General features: G+C 36.2%; 1 long non-coding RNA gene across 1 annotated transcript; it reads left to right on the plus strand.

Moving 5' to 3' along the window:
• The first annotated feature begins 6,355 nt into the window (after window positions 1-6,355).
• On the plus strand, window positions 6,356-7,343 carry LOC127970738 (uncharacterized). Its single transcript, XR_008156675.1, has 3 exons — window positions 6,356-6,530; window positions 6,797-7,031; window positions 7,140-7,343. It is a non-coding gene; the product is annotated as an uncharacterized LOC127970738 (long non-coding RNA).
• The last annotated feature ends 14,576 nt before the right edge of the window (window positions 7,344-21,919 follow it).

Raw genomic sequence — 21,919 nt, forward strand, 5'->3', positions numbered from 1 at the left:
ATAATATAGCCTAATAATGTTTTTGTTCGGGAGCTTTTATAAAAATAGAGATATTATCATTCATTCTAAATGTGACGGCTACTGTGGCTAATAAACAGAAACAGACTCGACTGAATAAGCAGGCTATTTTCATAAGCGTTAAAAATCAATAAATCAAATAGATGTAAGTGTATTTATGTGTGATTAATTTTGAGTCCTGATAAATCAAATCAATTCTATAGTTAAAACATCAATGCTTTTGAATTTGAATATATAACAAAGCTTTCAAACAAACGGCCGCTTTTATCATGTTCGTTTTGTGATCGCGCATGTTCCAGTGACTTATTTCTTAGTTTTCTGATAACTTCTCTTTGATGGTGAAATGATGAGGTTGCATGACGTTGTCCTGAGAGGCGTGTAAAGGGCGCGTTTTAGTGATGTGCAGCGGTGCTTCAGGCTCCACTGTGGAAACCCAGGTGGCAAGGAAGTCGACCGGAAGTTGAAGTCGGCTGCGTGCTGCCATCTTGTAGCAGAACTTCACTTGCGTTAGCATTCCCATTGACTCCCATTCATTTTGGCATCACTTTGACAGCGAATAACTTTACATCTGTGGCGTTTAAAGACTCCGTTTGTCCATTATTTATTTCTAAAGATACACAACAATGTATAAAGGGCTCCATAACCTTATATGTTACATTATGGCCCCGTATAAACAGTTTTTGTAAATAATAGGCTAACGATTGTGTCATAACCACTCGTCTCTCTGTCGCATTACCGTACAGACAGGAGGAGAAGCTCGCAGGCAATTAACATAATATGGCGTACTGGCGTTACATTTTAAAATACTATACAAAATAATTAATCAGAATACTTACTAATGCTCACTCACGACAAAGAACTCCCCGCTCAAGCTCGCCGTCTCTGCAAGATTAACGATGCCAGTTTTCACGCACAGCTACTACATTTACATCTGTCAGACAGGTTGCTGACGTCGTCAAGCTTCGTTTGAGTCTGTGCGTCAGAAACGGAAGTGCTAAAAAACGCTAAACATGGGCTTCAATTGTCTCAGTTGAGTTCCAATGGGGTCGCTGTAGTATGTAAAATAATTTACGTTGCAGTAAGAGATTGCAATTTGCAATTCCTGTAAAACAGCATTTGTATATCTGTGTGTATATTTTATTTGTATTCATTTTTACAGAAGTTGTTGAATATTCCTTTTGTAAAGCTAGAGAACTTGTTTGACTCAATGTTTTGTAAGTTTGAGCCATGTGTTAATTAAGGTCTGAAATAAAACAGAATGAGAACTTAAATATTATGTAATTTAGTATGCTTGCTTTGCTTATCATAGGAAGTCATAAGAAATGACTCTTTACAGTAAGGTAGTAGCCTAGTGAGAACAGGGTGTTGGGGGTGTTTTCATTGCATAAGATTGCAAAAAATCGCGCATATTCCATCGCATTTTTTAAGAAAACCTGCCGCAAAATCAAGGATTTTTGCCCGCAACAATCACAAAAATAATCTGCGTTTTTCGGGAGGGACTGAATATGTAATGTATTTGCATTGCTGTAAGGGTAGGTTTAGGGTATGTCGTAGGTGTAGACGTAAATAAACCTGAATTTTACAGGTAGCATTTTTCATTATCGAATTGTACTAGCCACTGTTTAAATGAGAGGTAGCAAAATCTGACAGGTTAGGACGAGGGCCTACATTTGAGGCCCATTCGGGATTCTATTCCACTTGATCCAATGCTGTTGTTTTTATTTTGGTGAGTTTAAAACATGTGACACATTCGTTCTGCTCTCACTGATCATATAAACATAATATATTTCCTAAATATCTACAAACATATTTTGTAATTTTTTGACTTCAGAAGGGTCAAAATTGTACATACATCCTCTTTAAGTTCCTCCATCAGTCCACAGTTTGGATTCAAATGCTTCGTGCTTCGCTAGGGTTGCCAGGTCTGTAAAACAATCATTTCCATTCTATTCAAAACTATCCTAATCACGTTTTACACAAAAACGTTTCTTCTTCCTTTATATAAAATATGATTAATTATGAAGCAATATACTTATTTTTTTTCTATCAGCTGATAGCCTACATATAAAATTGCTTGTTTTTTTGTTTTGTTTTTTCAAAGGCATTTTCTTTTACCTTTATAGATGACATTTTCCCCCAACCTCATTAAAGGGGCTGTAGGGAACTTTTGTAAAAAAAAAAATTTTTACATATTTATTAAACCTGTCATTATGTCCTGACAGTAGAATATGAGACAGATAATCTGTGAAAAAAACCAAGCTCCTCTGGCTCCTCCCAGTGGTCCTATTGCTATTTTTCAGAAAGTCATGCGCTCCTGGTAAAAAACAACCAATCAGAGCTGCGGTCCGTAACTTTGTTTGTGTTCAAAATGTAGAAAAATGAACATAATAAGCGTGTACACCATGAATCCATTTTCCAAACCGTGTTTTTAGCTTGTCCTGAATCACTAGGGTACACCTATAATAAGTGTTTATATTCGGACTATTTTAGATTGCTTCGGGGGTACCGGGGCGGAGTAACCCAGTACCTTTGTGATTCTTCATAGACATAAACAGAGAGAAGTAGTTCCGGCTACGATGTTCTTCCGCAAGAGGCAAGCAGTTCTGTTTATTAACCGCTAGAGCGTCAAAAGTTACCTACTGCAGCTTTAATAATTAATTTTTGATTTCATATAGATTTTATTGATTAATGTAATTATTATTATTATTATTATATACTATTATTATTCATTTTATTAAATTTATTATTTATTAAAAAAAAAGTGAATCTGCAAACAATGTAAAATGCAGTAAGGTGCAAGTACTGATGGTTTATTAAAGAGTGAATCACTGAGTTGTTCATTCAAGCTGTTCGTTCAAACGACTGATTCATTGATGAGCTAATGAATCTTTGACTCAACCGATTCGTTTAGAAAGACAGAATCATGAATCGGCTGGTTGCTGTAAGAGTCGCTGTGGTTTTGCCTAAAATGTAAGTTACCTTATATTATTGTACTTGCTTATTGAACTGTTTATTAAACTATTAAACAGTCGTAATGGTGAAACGTTGTGTTGCTTGTAATATGTTTTAAATATACAACTTTTCATTTCATTTCGTTTTTTTTTTTTCTTTTACATCAACATGCTTAACGTTACTTATTTGGCTTTAATGTCGAGCCCCAGAGTAAATGTAAAGAATTTAAATCCCTGATTATATATTTAAATTATGCATGAACGTTCACATACAGGTTGACTGCGATCTCTGTGTGATAAATGAATTGTTGTCATATTTTTATAAAAATCTAAAATACATATTTATTTCCATATAAAGGCAACATAACTGAAATTAAATGCATACATATATATATATATATATATATATATATATATATATATATATATATATATATATATATATATATATATATATATATATTAACTGCATTTATTTCATTCCAACCCCCCAAACAACTGCATCTCAAACAAGCCTGAAGTTTAAAAAATGCACATCACATCGGAACTCCTTCATTCTAATACATTATGCAAATTGCGTTCCATTTACATGACGTCACACAGCAGCCGCGATCGCTGAATCTTTCTGAGGATCATATGCTATAGGAGTATCATATGTGTACAGACGCTAATTTTCTGAGTGAATTTGCAATACAGAGAGTTACTTTAGCTTCAGTCAAACAACCACAGTGCACAAATTTGATACATTTTCACCAGACAGTATGTCTTCAAGATCGTCTGTGTCTGAGGAGAGTGTAGAGAGTCAGTTGAGCCTCACTCAGAGTGTCATGGAGGCCCCTCCTGTGGAGAAAAGCTCGACAGGTGAGATTACAAATATGTTCGAAACTGTTCAACTCTGACTTACACCAACTCACAAATTCAGGAAAGCAATAGATGGGTTATAGTGGGGCTTGGATTTATTTTTGTAGTTTTTCTCGAGCTTTGAAGAGCATAGTTGGCTATTTGATGTTTGCTAGACACCAGTGGTTGACTTTGATTTGTACAATTTCAAAATACACAAAATATAAAAATTGAAATAAAAAAATAAGAAATGTTCATGAAATAATGTAGACCCATCTATTTGTAAAATATAAGCAATTCCATTAAGTTCAATTAACATCAAGAGTTATTGTTTGTGTTTTTTTTCATCAGTAATTGTAGTGCTTCAACCTATTTCAGTTAGTTGCCAAGGCAATTAAAAATGTTTTAGTTTTATTTAATTATGACAACCCTGGGTCATATTTGTCTCTAATAGTATTTTCTATTTGTTGTACTTAGTTTTAGAAAAGCATGCCAGCAAGAGGAAGAAGAACATAATTTCGTCTTTCTGCAAGAAAGTACGTAAGGCTGTGAAGCTTCCCATCTGCTCCAAGAACACAGTGGACTGTCTACCACAGCTGGACCCACAGTTTGACAACTCTACACCTAGCCTGGAAGGGTGGAGCGATGGCGCTTTATCCAGTTCGGATGGCTGCCCAGAGCAGTCCAGCTTTACTCTTCCAGGTGAAGTGCTTGTTGAGCCAGTAAGGGCTTCAGCTTGCCTGAACCTAAAGACAGCATCCAGATTAAATGACTCTACACCTAACGTCATCTCAGAGAACAGTACAGAGAGACTGAAATTGGAGGCTTCAGGTGAGAATAAAATTGCATTACAAACAGGGGACATTTATGCAACTATAACAGTCAAATGTCAGAGATCTCTAATAGCTAATATTCGATTTGTTGATCTTAGTTACAAAAAAGGGTACAGAAAAACGTAGGAAGAGGAGAGGAATCCACTCTTTCTTCAAGAGCGTGTGGAAGGCTATGAAAAAGCCTTTCTGCTGCCAGAACAAAGTGAAGCCTTTTGTGCCTCCACCAGAACTGGATGATCCTGAGCTGTCACCTGTCCCAGAGCCTTCAGACTGCGGCCCAACTAATGGTAAATCTGTGATCATTATAACAAGATAAATGTAATGGAAGTAATAAACTGTTTCCAAATAATTTATTAAAATATGCTTAAACTTTACTGAAGTTAATTTGCAGTTAGATGGAATCTACTGTTGGACTCTCAAACATGTTTGAGTCTCATTTATTTTTTCTTTTTATATTAATATTATTTATTTTCACAAGGCACCAATTGTATTAATTAAGACTGTGTCTTTAAAAGAATTAACCATCTAGCAGTTAGCATAGTTTATGATTTTATTTCATTTTGAACAATTTTTTTATGCACATTACTTTGTAAGTTATTAAAAATCTTGAAGAAGAATAAATAATAACTTGTCATACTGCTTTAAGGATTTTATGCAACTTCAAATGATCTACAGTAGCAAGTTTTTACAATGTACAATATATTTATATAATACAATATGTAATACGTTCTCGTGTATGTGTTTTTTTTTTTTCAGAATCCATTAGCACTCGCTATATAGTGCAAAATATTATTGGAGAAGGAGGCTACGGCAGGGTGTATGAGGGAATCCGTATTTCCGATGGCAAAAAGGTAGATGAACATTTTGCAGAAACTGAAAGAAATTTGAGGGAACATAAAGATTTTAATCTTAAATACTCAATTCTTCATGGTTATGTTAAGGCTGAGTGTTTAATATGCTCAACTGTGTGTTTTACCTTTTGCAGGTTGCCATCAAACGTATTCAAAAGACTGTACGGGATCATTATCTTCAAACTGTAAGCTGGCAAAACATAATATGTATTTAGTTGTTTAAGTGCTGATCACTTCTACGTAATATTAAGCAGGAATTCAACTTTGACTGTTTATTAAATCTGCAAAGTTCAACGCAATGTAAAGTACAGTACATTTACAATTTTTTTACCTTATTAACCTTATGCCGCATCTTTTCTGTAGACTCTGCATCCCAAACCTCTCATTACCGAAGTTGCGCTGATGCTAACGATGAGGCAAGGACCCATAAGCCCCTACGTCATCCAACTATATGAGTGGTTTGAGCACCCTCAAGTATTTACTCTCGTGATGGAGAATCCGGATCCCTGCGAGAGCTTGTTGGACTTCATCAACAAGAATCCTAACATGAATGAGACGACAGCACGGCTCATTATGTGTCAGGCGGTGCAAGCAGTACAGCACTGCATTGAGTGCGGTGTTTTTCATAACGATATTCATCCAGATAATATCCTGTTGAGAAAACACACTTTGGAGATCAAGTTGATAGACTTTGGCTGTGGTCATCTACTTAGTAGTAATGGCTATGTCCGCAGTCAATATAGAGGTGAGCTGGCATTTTGTGTAACAGAGTGTGTGGAAACCAGTATTTAGTGACTTATTATTGATCATGTGATTCTTCAGAGAACTGCTGAATGCTGAACATGTCTTGCTTACAGGAATACAGGCTTACTTCCCACCTGAGCTCTTCACCTGTGGCAGGTTCTACGCTGTCTCTACAAACGTCTGGGCTCTAGGAGTGTTGTTGTATGAGATGGTGAACACATGTTCTCCATTTTGCAATATAACGGAAATCAAGCAAGCCGAAATTAGGTTTGAAAACCCAGATTTATCCAAAGGTGAGAGAATAGCGCACACACACATACACTGTATGACAGCACACACATACAGCTTCTGCACAGAATGAACAAACATTGGTAGAGAATGTCCTGTCTAAAACACAGACTTTAGTATTTACCAACTGATGTTAGAATTATGTGTTGAGAGATATGTTTCTAATAATTGTAAATTCCCTTAACCTTAAATTAACCACGTTTCAGCTGTTTTGTGCATGCTAACATTAGTGTAACATGGTCACAACTAACCAGCTCTCTCCTGGAAACAGAATGCCGTGATCTGATTGTCCAATGTCTAAACCGTGATCCTACTGAACGGCTGACCCTCGAGCAGATCTTGCAGCATGACTGGTTTAAAACAGTGGATCTAGAAGAGTCAGAGGATAGCAACAGCATTGGTTTCAAAGTTGAGCCAGTGTAACAGACAGAGTAGGAAACTACAACTGTGTTGTCACCTTCAATTCTGAATCATATATAATGTAGATTTAAAATATGATCAGTGAAGTGAGTTCACTTTAACAGTCTTGTTACACTGTAATATATGACGACTAGAAAAAAAGACCTAAGTGAAGACAGTCAATGTAAAGAATCCTCTGACTTTCTCTTTCCTAGGGTTGGACACACACCGTCCAGTGAAAAAAACACTATGAATTTACATGCTGATGGAGATTGGAAACTCAAGCCCTCATGTGAGCCCACTACTAAAGAATCAGAGAGCTCAGAGCACCCCTGAATTCAGAGCTGGTCCACATCCTTACAGTCCCGTCTGAATCTGAGCATCTATAGTTCTAGTCATCAGAGCCTTAAGTGCTTTTATAAAAGCTTGTTTTAAGAGCACAGTTTGGCTTTGTTTTAAAAGCGTTGATTTAGCTTTGTTTAAAAAGTGTAGTTTTGCTGTTTTAAAATGAATATATTATTAGGAAGCAATAAAAAAGGGATTTATAAAAAATATATCTAATAAAAATATAATATTTAAAATCATTAAAAAATCTGTTTGTATTAACATTTTCACTAATGTTATTTGGTGGATTTTTTTGCTAAAAAATAAAATAAAAATATATGGACCATTAACACACACACGACACACATGTATAAATTGATCAATTAATAATAAAGTAGCATCTACTGATTTATATGTAGTGGTAGCATGACTTTTTCGTGCTGTGTTATTGTATATTACTTAGATACAATTATAGTTTTTAACTTCGCGAAACACAGAAAAAAATTAAATAAAGATAAACGTGCCATATATCTTTGAAAAGCTTAGATTCTTGCGATTTGAATGATGCAAACATTTACATGTACATTTTACGATACAATCAATACTGCAGGGGGAAGTCGTGCCCTAGTGGTTCGAGAGTTTGACTCCTAGGGTTGTGGGTTCGAGTCTCGGGCCGGCAATACCATGACTTAGGTGCCCGTGAGCAAGGCATCGAACCCCCAACTGCTCACCGGGCGCCGCAGCATGGCTGCCCACCGCTCCTGGTGTGTTTGTGCACTTTGGATAGGTTGAATTCGGAGTATGGGTCACGTCACATCAGTATTTTTGTCAGACCATCAACAACCAGAAATATAACTACTGTGTTTTTCCTATGCAGAAGATTAGATTAGATTAATCTTTATTGTCATTATGCAGAGTACAAGTACAGAGCTGATTAAATGCAGTTATCATCTAACCAGAAGTGCAAGAGTATAGTGTTTCATATAACGTTACATGTAAGTGCAGAGTAAGTGGAGCTATGATTTACAGAATGTACAGTGCAGTAGTACCCTCACCGCCTGACGAGGGGAGATAAAAGTATAAATAATACACAGGACACGGATTTGTGTATAGTTTTTTTTAACCATTTAAAACAGTTCAAATACATTTATACGTCAATAAATGACAGAGCATCACTTCAAGAGAAGTCACAATATAGAAGAAAAAGAAGTACATATATACAGTCTTTCACTGACTACTGTGTTCACCAATTAAACACTATAAAATACTAATTTCTAACATATAATATACACGTGACATTGTCCACTCTTCCTGTGTTTTACACTTAAATAAACCCTGACAACCAACGTGTTCATATGTCAGCCAAAATTATTCTCTTTAACACATTTTGAGTGAAAACACACTTATCTTCACGCTCATATGCAGACTTACAATTGTAATAATCACATTATTTAAGTAAAACAAATCATACTGGTGGATTCACTCTAATATCGCGTCTTTCCTGAGACCACATGGTCCCCGTCATTAGCATGAAATGCACAACTAGCACAGGCAACACACAGACGTAACTGGAAGCGAACTTTTACACAACTCATTAAACACTTTAAACTCTCATTTACAGTCGTCATAACTCTCTGACACGTCAAGAACATATTCTTATAACATTGATGTGTACCATACCTGACGAGGGGAGATAAAAGTATAAATAATACACAGGACACGGAGCCGCTGCTGATTCAACCAGAGTCTGTGTGTGATGTTTGAGCAGCGCGCGCGCCCCCTCCCCAAACAGGCGAACACTCCCAAAGGGAAAAACAAACAAACACCGATTGATTGAGCAGAGAACATCAATCGTCAATGTAATAAACAGTGTAAAATACATTTTAGAAAGACATTCTCTCATCTTGACACACATAACATTTCACCTATTATTTACTAATATATTTTATATTTTGTAACCACCACACTATATACATTATTAAGCGGAGTATGTAGCCTACAGAATATAAATAGGAATGCAATGTAGGATTGTATGTACATAATGAACAGCAGCAACATAAGAACAGTGGTGATAAATACAGTTGGTTGTGTGTAACGTACAATAGTATTGTTAAAGGGATAGTTCATTGTCTTTTTCCGTGTCTGTTGAGAGAGAGTTCATATTTGTGATATCCAGTTTGCGAACTAATCATTCGATGTAACCGGATCTTTTTGAACCAGTTCACCAAATCGAACTGAATCGTTTGAAACGGTTCGCGTCTCCAATACTCATTAATCCACAAATGACTTAAGCTGGTAACTTTTTTTATGTGGCTGACACTCCCTCTGAGTTCAAACAAACCAATATCGCGGAGTAATTAATTTACTCAAACAGTTCACTGACTGAACTGCTGTGAAGAGAGAACTGAAGCTGAACCCCGAGCCGAGCAGATAACGAACAAAAGACTGACTCGTTCAGTAGTGAAGAACCGGTTGCATCGGTTTTCGGATCACCAGTAGTTCTTTTGGACTGTTCGATTCAATAAACTGGTTTAAGAAAAAGGTTCACCGGTTCTTTTGCACTCGACGTAATAGCGTCATTGGCGATGATTGCCCTTGATTCAAGCCTTCGGTTTACGCACGGTCATAACATTAGCACAGAATCAGTTCAGAATCAATCACCAAAAGAACCAGTTCGGTTCAGACGCTCTGTGTGTCAGTCTGCTTCACACTGAATCACACATGCGCAGTATCATCAGCTCCTCGGTTCTCCAATTGGACGCTTCTGACAGAAACGGTTCTTGACTCCTGAACAAGTCATTATCGGCTCGGCTTGGTAGTTCTCTCTTCACAGCAGTTCAGTCAGTGTACTGTTTGAGTGCATGCATTACTCCTGGATATTGGTTTGTTTGAACTCAGAGGGAGTGTCAGCCACATTGAAAAAGCTAACAGCTTAAGTCATTTGTGGATTAATGCTTATTGGAGATGTGTACCGTTTAAAACAATTCAGTTCAATTTGGTAAAGTGGTTCAAGAAGATCCGGTTACATTGAATGATTCGTTCGCAAACTGGATATCACAAATTGCTTTGTTATGAACTCTCTCACAACAGACAACGGAAGAGAAGACAATTAGGGCTGCACGATATTGGGAAAAATATAAATAGGCATCGGCTCTATTTCTAGCATGCACGTGTTTTCCGTTTAATTCGGCTCCCATAGTAACAGGTTAGAGCTTGCAGACTGCCTGCATGAGTCACGCATCTAGTGTGTCGCCGGCCGCGCGCTTGCGCTCTCTCTTTCTCTCTCTCGCGCACGCGCTCTTTGGCCCATACAGTTTATGAAGAATGGATCAACTACGACAGCCTACATCGCACATCCTGCGATGTGACTATCGTGGATTTGTACATCGCGATATCGATGCTTAAACAACACATCGTGAAACGGCCAGGCCAACGGGAGGCCACAGTGGAGATCGCTGCCGGACCTTCTCTCGGCTACTCACTCCTGACCGACCTCCCATGGTTCAACCGAACACAACCAGGCGAGTTCCTCCAAAGCCATTCCTCTCCAGCTTGATGGCTGGGGAGGAAATTGGAGCAGACATACCGCTGGATCTCTGTTGATGGAGTCCTTCTGTAATGATTCGTGCACCAAAATGAATCACAGGGACAAGCCGGAACACAAGCACGAGTGACACAGGTAATCAACATAATAATAATAATAATAATAATAATAATAATATTTATTTAACTATATACTCTTGAACAAATGGGGAACAGCTGTGTGAGTGAGTATGTGCACAGGTGTACAGAGTGAGTGGATGCAACAGGTGTACAGAGTGAATATGTGAGTGGGTGAAGGTGATGAGTCCGGGAGAAAGGAAGTGGTGCCCTCTGGTGGTGAGAGGGAGGACCACCGGGTCCGGACTCATGACAGAATCGAATGAAGTCTGGGAGCCAGTCAGCAAAAAGCCATATACTAAGGTACAGGATGACAGCACCTCTAAAAAAATAATAAAAAACACTAAATAATTGTTTATGCTTCAGTTACCATGTGTCAGCAATTATTGACAGTGAAATTTAATAGGTCTAAGTGTAACCTTTCATTAGAGCCCAAAATTATAACTGTACGTCAAAGCATTCAATTTAGAGCATTTTATGTGTCACTGGTTACAATTGGTCATTTGGAGTTTCTTAGACATAAATGTGTAAAACACCAATTTTCTAAGATATAATCATCAAACTTGGAAATTTGGCTTGGTAAGGCTTGGTAAGGATCCAATTGTATTTTCCATTTTATAGCACCCAACTGTAGTCATCTGCAGACATCGCTTTACAAAAAAAAAAAAAAAAAAATGTAGGTAAGTATTTTTGTCTTTCAAACCTGTTGTTAAATGTTTTAGAAATTACATTTTCCTAATTAACACTCTTAAAGGGATAGCTCATCCAAAACCAAAAATTGTCATTAATTATCCTCATGTCTTCACATTGTGGTACTCTTCTGAATGTGTGTCGAAGACCGACATGGATTATTTTTTTTTTTAATAATGTTATTTTTGTTTTCTTTGTGCACAAAAGTATTCTCGTTCCTTCATAACATTACAGTAGAACCACTGTATAGTCCAAAAATAGTCCATCACATGGACTATTTTAATGATGTCCTTACTACGTTTTATAGGCCTTGAACGTGTCAGTTGAATTGCTGTCTATGCAGAGTTCATCAAAAATATCTCAATTTGTGTTCTGAAGATGAACAGGTTTAGAAAAACATGGGGGTGAAAATTTATTTTACAGAATGATGATTTTTGAACTATCCCTATCCCCATTTTCGAACCATCCCTTTTGATCTATAATTGTTCAGTGAATTACTGATGAAATGTGGACTGTTTAACGTTTTAATTTAAAAAAAGAATGACGATCAAAAGTCTTGTCTTTATGAACTATGGAAAATATGAACTATGTATTTGTATTATTGATCATTATTTCTTTAGTAAAGAAATGAAATAAATATTGCATCAAGTTTTTGTGTGATAATATAAAAAGTAAAGTCTTCCAACTGTAAACGATCTACCCTAACATTAGCACTGACCTCCTGATTTACCACTCATTTACAGTAATATACTGCTTTCTGCATACAATATGGAAAACTAAGGCTTTTTTTTTCCTAAAGTAATTTTCGTCTTCAAACCAAATGAGAATATGGGAGATGATGCAGTCAGTCAGAAGAGTTCCCTGCTTGTGTGATAATGAAGTTAAAATAACTGGGAATTGTCCATTCTGGTAAAAATCTCTAACAACATTATGCAGATTGAGTAGCTTGAGTGATCTCCTAATGCATTAGAAGACCAAAAGAGAGTTCATGCAATGCAGTTTAAAAATGAGAGATGACTGCAATGCAAAAAATGTATTGTAACCTATTAATGCTCTGTACTCTTATGTAACTAAATCATCAGGGCATTTATCATTTTCAAAGTTCATTATTCTCTGAGAGGGCACACAAAGTGGACAGTGTAATAGAGTATAATCTCTCATTTCCTCTCAGCCCTGATATAATTGTTCATTTGGATGAAAGTACGGCCAAATACTCGACCGAACACTCTGGCCCACCACATTATTGAATACATTGCTCAACTTCTTACTTTGCATGCAAATAGTCATCTCACTCTTAATATTGAATTGTCTGATCCACATGCCAGTTTCTTTTAGACAAAGCAGTATAGTGTAAACATTTTAAGGAGGATACTGTTAAGGTATTGCCTACTCTAATTAATTACAAATTCTTGCCTAACCTGATTTGTAACTTTTCACCCTTCCTTGTTTTGTCTCCTACCTTAACCTTAAATCACATCACATCAGTCATACCATACATGAGCCAACAGACATAACAGAGTCTCATCTAGCCATCTGATATGTATTAAATAAAATGAACATCTCTGAAAATGCCAGAGGGGATTGCTTTATTGAACCCTTACTTCCATCCAAAGCAATTTGCCTGACTGCTCCACTGGTGCTACAGCAGATAATGACAGAAAAAGCTATCATTATTTTTTCAACGTTGTTTTGTTGTACTCTTGATCCAGATCCCTGTAAAAGCCACTTTTCTCTTGTCTCTGCTTCAATTACTTTAGAAATGAATGAAAGCACTGTGGACATTAGAGCGTTGTTCTTTGGTGTAGGCATATTTTAACTGAAGGCAAACTCATGATGTAAAAGGGATCTCCATGGAACAATGAAAAAAATACTGTTGGACTGACCGAAATTCAGTAGTTAGAGATTTACAGCATTTATCCACATGGCAAAGCCAGTAATCAAGAATCAGTAGTATACTTCCAAGCGCTGCCGTATAGGTGTAAGCTTGACGTGAAATTTGTTCACCAGTGTGATACACTACAGTTTTATAGTATAACAGTAACAAGGGACCATATCCTATAGCGGAATTTGAAACTTTTTTACAGTTTTCTATAGGAAACCACCTTCAATTTTTCAAACACTACACAAAAATGATTCAATTCATTAGCATTAATTAATGCAATAGCTATCTAACAGCAAACAATGGCATTTATTAATCTCTTGGTCATGTTAATTAATGAAAATACTATTCATTGTTAATTAATGTCCATTAAATTATATATTTGTAAACGATTATGTAAAAATAGAATCTGTAAAAGTATTGATGATTGTGAGCTAATGATATTTACTGTATATATAATTCATTGATTATGTTAATGAATTTAATTGTATACTTATTGGAAAGTGTTATCCAGTGAAATTGAGTAAAAATGTACTAAATAAATAATGCCTGAGTAAAAATAAATAAATTTACACAGGCATGCACACACACACACACACACACGCGCGCACTCACGCACGCACGCACGCACACATTTAAAAAAGTTAACATCCACTGGCTCTTAATGCATTGTGTTACTAGATTCAAACTTTTGAACGGGGTAATTTTTATAAATTCAGTTATTATGTTGCATTGTGGAGTACATGTAAACATATTTTATGTGAAATAGCTTATTCAGGACAGTACTAAATAAAGAATAACATACAATTTTCATTATGCCTCTAATTTTGTTTCAATTATTGACATTTTGCATATTCTGCAAGGGGTACGTATAAGCATATAGGCAGCTGTGTGTGTTTATATACATACATAAATACTGTCAAACTGTACGGTACATATAAACTGTATAAAAGAACTGAACAAGAAAGCAGAATGAATCAGAATCAAAAAAGGTGTACCTTCACTGTGGATCAAACTCTTTTTGGTTGTTGGAAAGTCAAACATGAATGTGCTTTCACCTTTGCGATCTGAACACAGCAGTGAGAAAAGAACATTAACAGCTACTGTGAAAGAAATCCCATGAATCAAAGTAAAATGCTTTTGCTTCTGGCATCTCAAACTAGATGAAGCCGGTTTTAGTCTTTATACATTTCACAGTCCTTTTGTCAAATGCATTCTTTTGTTTTCCTTGTAGGATAACCTCACCACGTCTGTTGGATGGTAAGACAGCTATTTTCAATGGCCTTCAGGATGTCTGGGCAAAATCGAAAGAGCAGCATGACCTGAGAACGAAATCGAAGAATTTCAGAGAAAATCTAAAGAAATGCTGAACAGCCCTCGAGGAGATGAAATACCTTGACCAGATGGCTTGAAATCTGTTCCGAGCAAAATCGAGGCAATCAGAAAATGCTCACTCTAGTGAGCAAAAAAGATGTGGTGAGATTTTGTGGGATGGCCCTTGCAAAGTTCATTCCAAACTTGTCACAACCAATTTTTAGAAGTGATTCAACAGTTCTAAGAAGAAATAAAAAACAACTCATTGTCTAAAATTACTTGGACTTCCCGAAACAAGTTTTCCTGTTAAGATGTAGGTTGATACAACATCTTAAAATGTTGGCTGTGGAGCAGCTTCACAAATGGTTTCAGTTCTGAAAGTACACTTTAATGACAGTGTAATGGCTCAAGGCTGAAATGGAAGATTTGAGGACTGTGTGAAGAAGGGGTTTCAGACAGACTGAGGGCATGAGCCATGAGTTGTTTTCCATCGGGCCGCACTGGAATATAAGCACCCTAGATTTTATTCTTTGAGAACTGCAGTGGATGAACATGTAGGCTTGTTTGTCATTGTCACTTGTTGTCAGGCTTCAGTTGTGCATGAATAAATGTGTGATTTAGACTCGTGACTGTGGGATACTGTTAAATTATCCCTAGGATCATTAATTTGTGGATAACATGTAAACACTTAAGCAGGATTAAAGGAAATGTGGGGCATTTTTCAAGGGCAGTTTTCATTTTAGGTATCTCTAGGCTGCGATTTCCTTGAAAATGTTGAAATCAAAAAAAATTTCCTTGATCACTTGACATGTAAGAGGTCATTGTACTATATACTTAAAACAGCTTATATTGAAGCCAGTCTGTCAAGATGACAGCTTGTGGAATGTGCCACTTCAGGACATAATAATGTAGCTAAACACTGACACTGCAAAAGAAAATCAACACCTGTTTTGATCTTACTGATTGTTTTATGTGTACTATAGGTGTTCCTGTGATTAAATGAACACAAATGACACCAAAATTGGGTGAAAAGACGTGAACAGGCTATAGCTCTTACTGAACTCACAGAAGGTCTACCTCTTAAAGGGGAAAACCCCACCGCAGGCAACAAAACATTCTTAAAGGCCAAACATAACATACCCTCTGTGAATTTTGTCACATCTTTAAATGAAGTCCACTATACTAGCCCCCCCCCCCCCAGAATTCATATAAATCTACAAATTCAGTTTATCAGGCACACGAATGCTGTGTCCTGCTCTTGTACGGAACAACAAGCTACAGTACAATAACTTTATATCAGGGGAATGTCTTTAAATTCTAATCAAGGAAAAGTCATACCTTCTTGTCTTATTTTTTTATTTATATTTTAACTTCAAAAGTTGCGCTTCAATCATTTTGTGTAAAAACTGATGAAAACTTGCTTCAGCTGTGCGCAGCTTCTTACGGTACCAAGTTCTGATTGGGCAATTGCAATTAATACGTTTGTGAATTATCAGTAGAGTATTTTAATATTTCATTTGCATGATAAGTTTTACATAATAAACGTTATTAATCTAAAGGGGATGGTAAGAGGGGGATGGTGGTTTTACTGAGGGGATGCTTTTTGTCTTTTTTTTTCGATCAGGGGGATGCCATCCGCCCGCATCCCCCATCAATTCGAGCCTTGCCTTCAGGTATTTTAATAAAAGGGCTCACTCTAGCTTTTAATGCTCAGTCAGCTTGGTTCTGGGTCTCAACAGCCTTCAAAAGCTTGTTCTCCATCATTGCACAGGACTACTCTCAGATGAGACGTGCAGATTGTTCAAAATTTAGTCAACCTTCACCGAATTTTATATAATCAATGACCTCTGAAAAAATTTAAAAATAGTTATTATATACATTTAAATATAATTTTCGTACTTTACAAATGAAAAAAAATGGGGCATATTTTCTAGTACAACTGCACTGCACTTTTTACATTTTGCCTACTTGTGCATTAAATTCCAAATTAGAAATTACCCTATTGTGATCTTGAACTGCAGAATATTTCAGTACATGCATTTGAGAGAGCACAGTAAAATGTCTGACGGAACAACATCTAACACCATTTCATCAGCTGACTGCAGTTCACTGTTGTTCTACTGAAGCTCATGTGGCACCTGTAACTTCCCCTTGCTTGTTTGACTCGCACGTTGAGGGAAAGTGAAGAGTGTCCAGTTTGTTGCGGTCAGAAAGAGATAAGGCAGTTCCGCACCTTAAGTTTATAATAAATACAAAAGCAAAACAAAAACGTTTAACAAAACATTTTAATGCTATAAGCCATACATTATTTTTAACACATTAAGATTTTGATTATTTATAACGTTTTATTTAATAAGATTTTCAGATATGGTATTGGCAAACTGGTGCCATGAGAGCACCTTGGTGCACTGTACTGGCCTCAGCCTCCGGGTGCCATGGAGGAAACATGTAACTTACTGGTGTCTTCCCACTGACTGATCACCTTGAAGGGCTTGGTTAACAACTATGGCCACCACGTAAACATTCAGGTTTCCACCTTCATGGATTATCATTGTCGAATGTTAGATGAGTCCTGGTAGGGATGCATATATCCTCACAGAAACTGAATTATGAAGTTACAGTCTCATTGAGCTCGTCCAGATCGTTGGCAGCATCTTTAAAAACACTCCAATCAGTGAGGTCAAAACAGGCTTGTAAATCCCGCTCTGCTTCATTAGTCTTTCTTTAAACAGTCCTAAACACAGGTTTAGCTGATTTCAGTTTCTGCCTGTAGGTTTGTATAAGAAGAACTGCTGCTCCCCCAACTACAAAGTTCAGTAAAACGTCAGAATAATCAAAAAACAGTAGAAGATTTTGTGGTGTATTCTGCCGAATGTTCAGCAGTTCATTCCTGGTAAAACTGACAAAAACAGTACAAACAATGGAGAGCCAAACACTAAGGTGCCATCTTAAATGTCACACAGTGAGATATTAACAAGTTAACAAGTTGCCGCAGCTATGCAACACATAATCTCTAACTGAAGCATTAACCTGACAAAATGACACAAATAGAGTCCACTCAAAGTTCTTATAGACACTGATTAACTCAAACGTATTTATACCTTACACATAGCATTGATATAAAACAAATAAGGTGATTACATGTGTTTTAAAGCTGTTTTATAACTTGAAAATAACATCAGAATACAACGGATTCAGAATTGTATTATCAATAATAATCAATAAAAAGTCAAAAATGAAATTTACTCTACCATACTCTAACGTTAATGGTTTTTCAACTTCACGAGTATTTCACAGAGATAGAAGAGGTATGTGGTTGTTTTTTGTGGTTATTTAGTACTTTAGCAGATTTACAGAAGGCGGATAATTTTCAGAATGCACTGAAAATCTACAGTCTTGCACTGTACACAACATAAATGGCAAGAAACCCGAGAAACAGTAATAATACTGTGAAAACGAAAATGTTGTTTGCTATGACTTGAACGCTGTCTGACCATCCAATCAAAGGGCGAAAAAATGCTGACGTTATCATAAGCCTGTTAGGTGGCCCTGGTGCTTCCAGCTTGAAATCTGATTGGTTAAAGCAACGGTTTCATTGCCATTGATTTTAAGCTACAGGCGCCTGCACTGTTGATTCTGAAGGCCTTAGGCAGATTTGTTTGACCCTGGCAACACGATTGCTGAAATATGATTGGATAAAAGCTCTAATATAAATATACACTTCAGGAAGCACCACGACCGAGAGAAAAGCTTGGAAATGAAGAGAATAGACTATTGGGAATAATTTAATACACATTCATGAAAAGAATATATTAAAACCTAAGGCCAGCAGAGAGGACAATGCTGGCTGTGTTAGTTGCACCCCTCTGCAACAAACACAGGGGTGGCAGCTTTAACCAAGACAACAAATTGACAAGTTAATGTTGCTAGTACTGTGGAATTTTGCAATTCTCTTACAAGGAACCAACTTCTGCTTTCATACATAAGAACATTTACCTCGTAGAGGAACAGAATATAACTGATTGATAATTATTGTTATTGTATTTTAACACGGTGTAAACTTTAAACAGATCCAAAGACATGTTAAGCCCTCCTTTTCAAAGATCGTCTTAGTTTAATGGGAAATGAATCACCCCCTTAAAAAGAAACAGAGCATCTCACCAACATTTAAAGTCATAAACAACAGTTCATTTAGGCATTGACATCCATTTAAAAGTGGCATTTTTGGGGGTCTTTTATATATATATATATGCTAAGGGTGCATATAAATGCATGTAAATATTATGAAAATACTATTTAAAACAATATTTTGATGCTGAATTTTCAGCATCATTACTCCAGGTCTTTTTGTCAAATAATCCTTCAGACATCATTCCAGTATTCTCAAGCACTGTTTCTTATTACACTTAAAATACATATTTTTATTATAGCTGTGCTGCTTAATATTGTGTGGGATAATCATAAACAACAGTAATTAATAATTGAAATGCAGGGAAACACAGGGCAGGCTGGAGACAAGAAGCACATTAAGATGCTTAACACAAGACAAGGAAACATAGGGTAGATAACACTTTAAATTGCAGGACTAAACTAGGTAATTAATGAGACACATCTGAACCAAATGAGACAACAACACATGGGAGAAACTGGGTCACGGTGAGCATGTGCTGAAAAAAACACACACAGACAGCCCATGGGCATCGCATGGGTACTTAGATATACTTTTTTAAAATGCATATATATGTACATCTATAAGTTTAAACCAATGCAATTTATTAGATTTTTTATTTATTTTTTGTAAGAATGTAAGTATTTTCTGTCATTTTTGATCAGATTAATGCATCGTTTCTGAACAAAAACATGATAAAAGCATTAAATAATACGTTACTAACTCCAAAGTTTTGAATGGTAAATACAGATAATATTTCTATATATTAAAGTAAAAGTTTCATCAGTGAAAGATTCTTTTTTAAAAGGACTCTTAAAAGCATTTAGACACATTTGTGTCAGTGTGAATACTAATGCCACTTAGCATGCCATTATATATTTTGTTGGTCATAGTGTTTATAGTTTCTGACCTGAAATCCCATCAACAACGATGGCAGGTTTCAAATCTCACATTTGAAGGGTTCTGTGCCTGGGGGTAGGGCTTCTTCAAAATGGTAGTTTCATATTGTATTTTTAATGAACATGAATAGATTAGTATTACCCGCTTGAAACAAAAATATATTGCAGTATATTGGAAAATATCATGTAATATATTAGGCATATATTCTTATATATATTTATTTTTTCCAATATATTGCAATATATTGAAAGCGGCAATCATTTGTATATTTTGCAATATATTATATAATATATGCATCATCAATATATTATTAAATGTATTAAAACATAAAAATATTAGAAAATAAAAAGGGAAAATAATATATTAAAATATATCACAATATATTTTAAGAAATATATTGGTAAATAATATATTTTCCTTTCGTAAGGGCATGCTGATCACTGATCTAAAATCAAGGCTTAAGAATCATCCATTTTTAAATCTCCCCCAGGCAACCTAGACATCTTCGACTCAATAAAGCATAAAGCCAAAAGCATAAAATAAAAATGAAGAACAGAGTGATCAAAAAAGAAACAAAGGGCCATAAGCCAAGTTAATATTTTTGGCAATCATTCAGGTCGGGTTGACTCTTAACCACCTACACAACCTGGCTACAGACAGGGCAGAGATGAGTAGACACAGCCGTGTATAACATTGTCTTAATTATTTCGTTCTGGAAAAAGCTCATATTGAGACGTAGCTCATTAATGTGCGACAGCACCGCGACATGGACCCACTAGGCATGGTGAGGAGGTAATTAGAGGCATGACGAATCCTCATGGATTTCTGTTATGAGCCTAATTAGTGTTCAGGGCACCAGTCTGACTGACCACACGCCACCACTCCAGCTGCCCCTGTGGAGATGGACACAGTTATCTAGCAAAGGCCAGACTCTTAACCCCACAGTAACAATCCGTGGAGGACACTGAGAGATGTGATCATGCATGCAAGCTGAAAACTAACATGCACCCAAAAAGTACCAGTTTATTTTTTTTTTTTTTTTTTATGTATTTGCTAGCACAAAATTTGCTTAAATTCTGAATTAAAACTTACTTCTGTAGTCTTTTTTTAAATGCCAGAGCCAATTACTTTTATCAAATGGTTCTGATCGCTAAGATGAAGAGGAGCTCTCTGCTTTTTGAACAGAGCGCAGACTTGTAGGAGGTCACACCCCTGTGTCAGTGCAACCTGTGCTTACCTCTCAATCACAAAAGGAATTTGGAGAATGTGAGGAAGAAGTCAATTTCACAACTCAACCTGAATAATTACAAAGTACTTTCAACCCAGACACATGTGAATAAATGAGGCTGGAATATTAATTATGAAATAGTTTGAATGCATGCCGAGAGTAATCTACAGGGCCAGGCTGAGCGTGCCAAACCACTCAAATCTAATGAGCACATAATAATTGTATTTAAGCAATATCAGCATTATTGTGAGATGAAATCAACAAATATTTATGAAAAGCATTTGGAAGAAAACAGCTGTGAAATCTGACAATACAGTCAGTATCGTATTTCTGTGTTTAGTGTTTCTTTAATATTTATATTTATTCATGTAGAATTATTATTATTTATTTTTTTTTCAGATCTGTTTTTAAAATCTGATTTCTCTCTTGATCTAACATGATACACCGAGAATAGATTAATGGTCCCTACAGCAAAGATGATTTATCCTTACAGCACAGTGAACAGTGACAGCATTAGTTCTGCTCTCCAGATCTCTTTTCATTACATTTAATATGTGAAAGAGACATAAACAAAACATACGAGGGGATTTTAATTAAGAAAGGCTCATTGATCTTATCCTCTCATAATGTGCACAGTTGCTCAGTGATTTTATTGCAGTAGATTGCTTTGTGGACCTCTTCAGGAGGAATTTAACATTTTGAGAGCTGAAAACATTCCCTGTGGTGAAGAGACTTTGTGTCATATGTGGTATGAACAATCACAAACAAAAAGTGCTTATATTTTGGCTTCCTCTGGTATGTCTGGTGGTCTGCTCACTTGGAAATATTTCCT

Source organism: Carassius gibelio, chromosome B13 (genome assembly GCF_023724105.1).
Source record: "Carassius gibelio isolate Cgi1373 ecotype wild population from Czech Republic chromosome B13, carGib1.2-hapl.c, whole genome shotgun sequence".
Classification (NCBI taxonomy): domain Eukaryota; kingdom Metazoa; phylum Chordata; class Actinopteri; order Cypriniformes; family Cyprinidae; genus Carassius; species Carassius gibelio.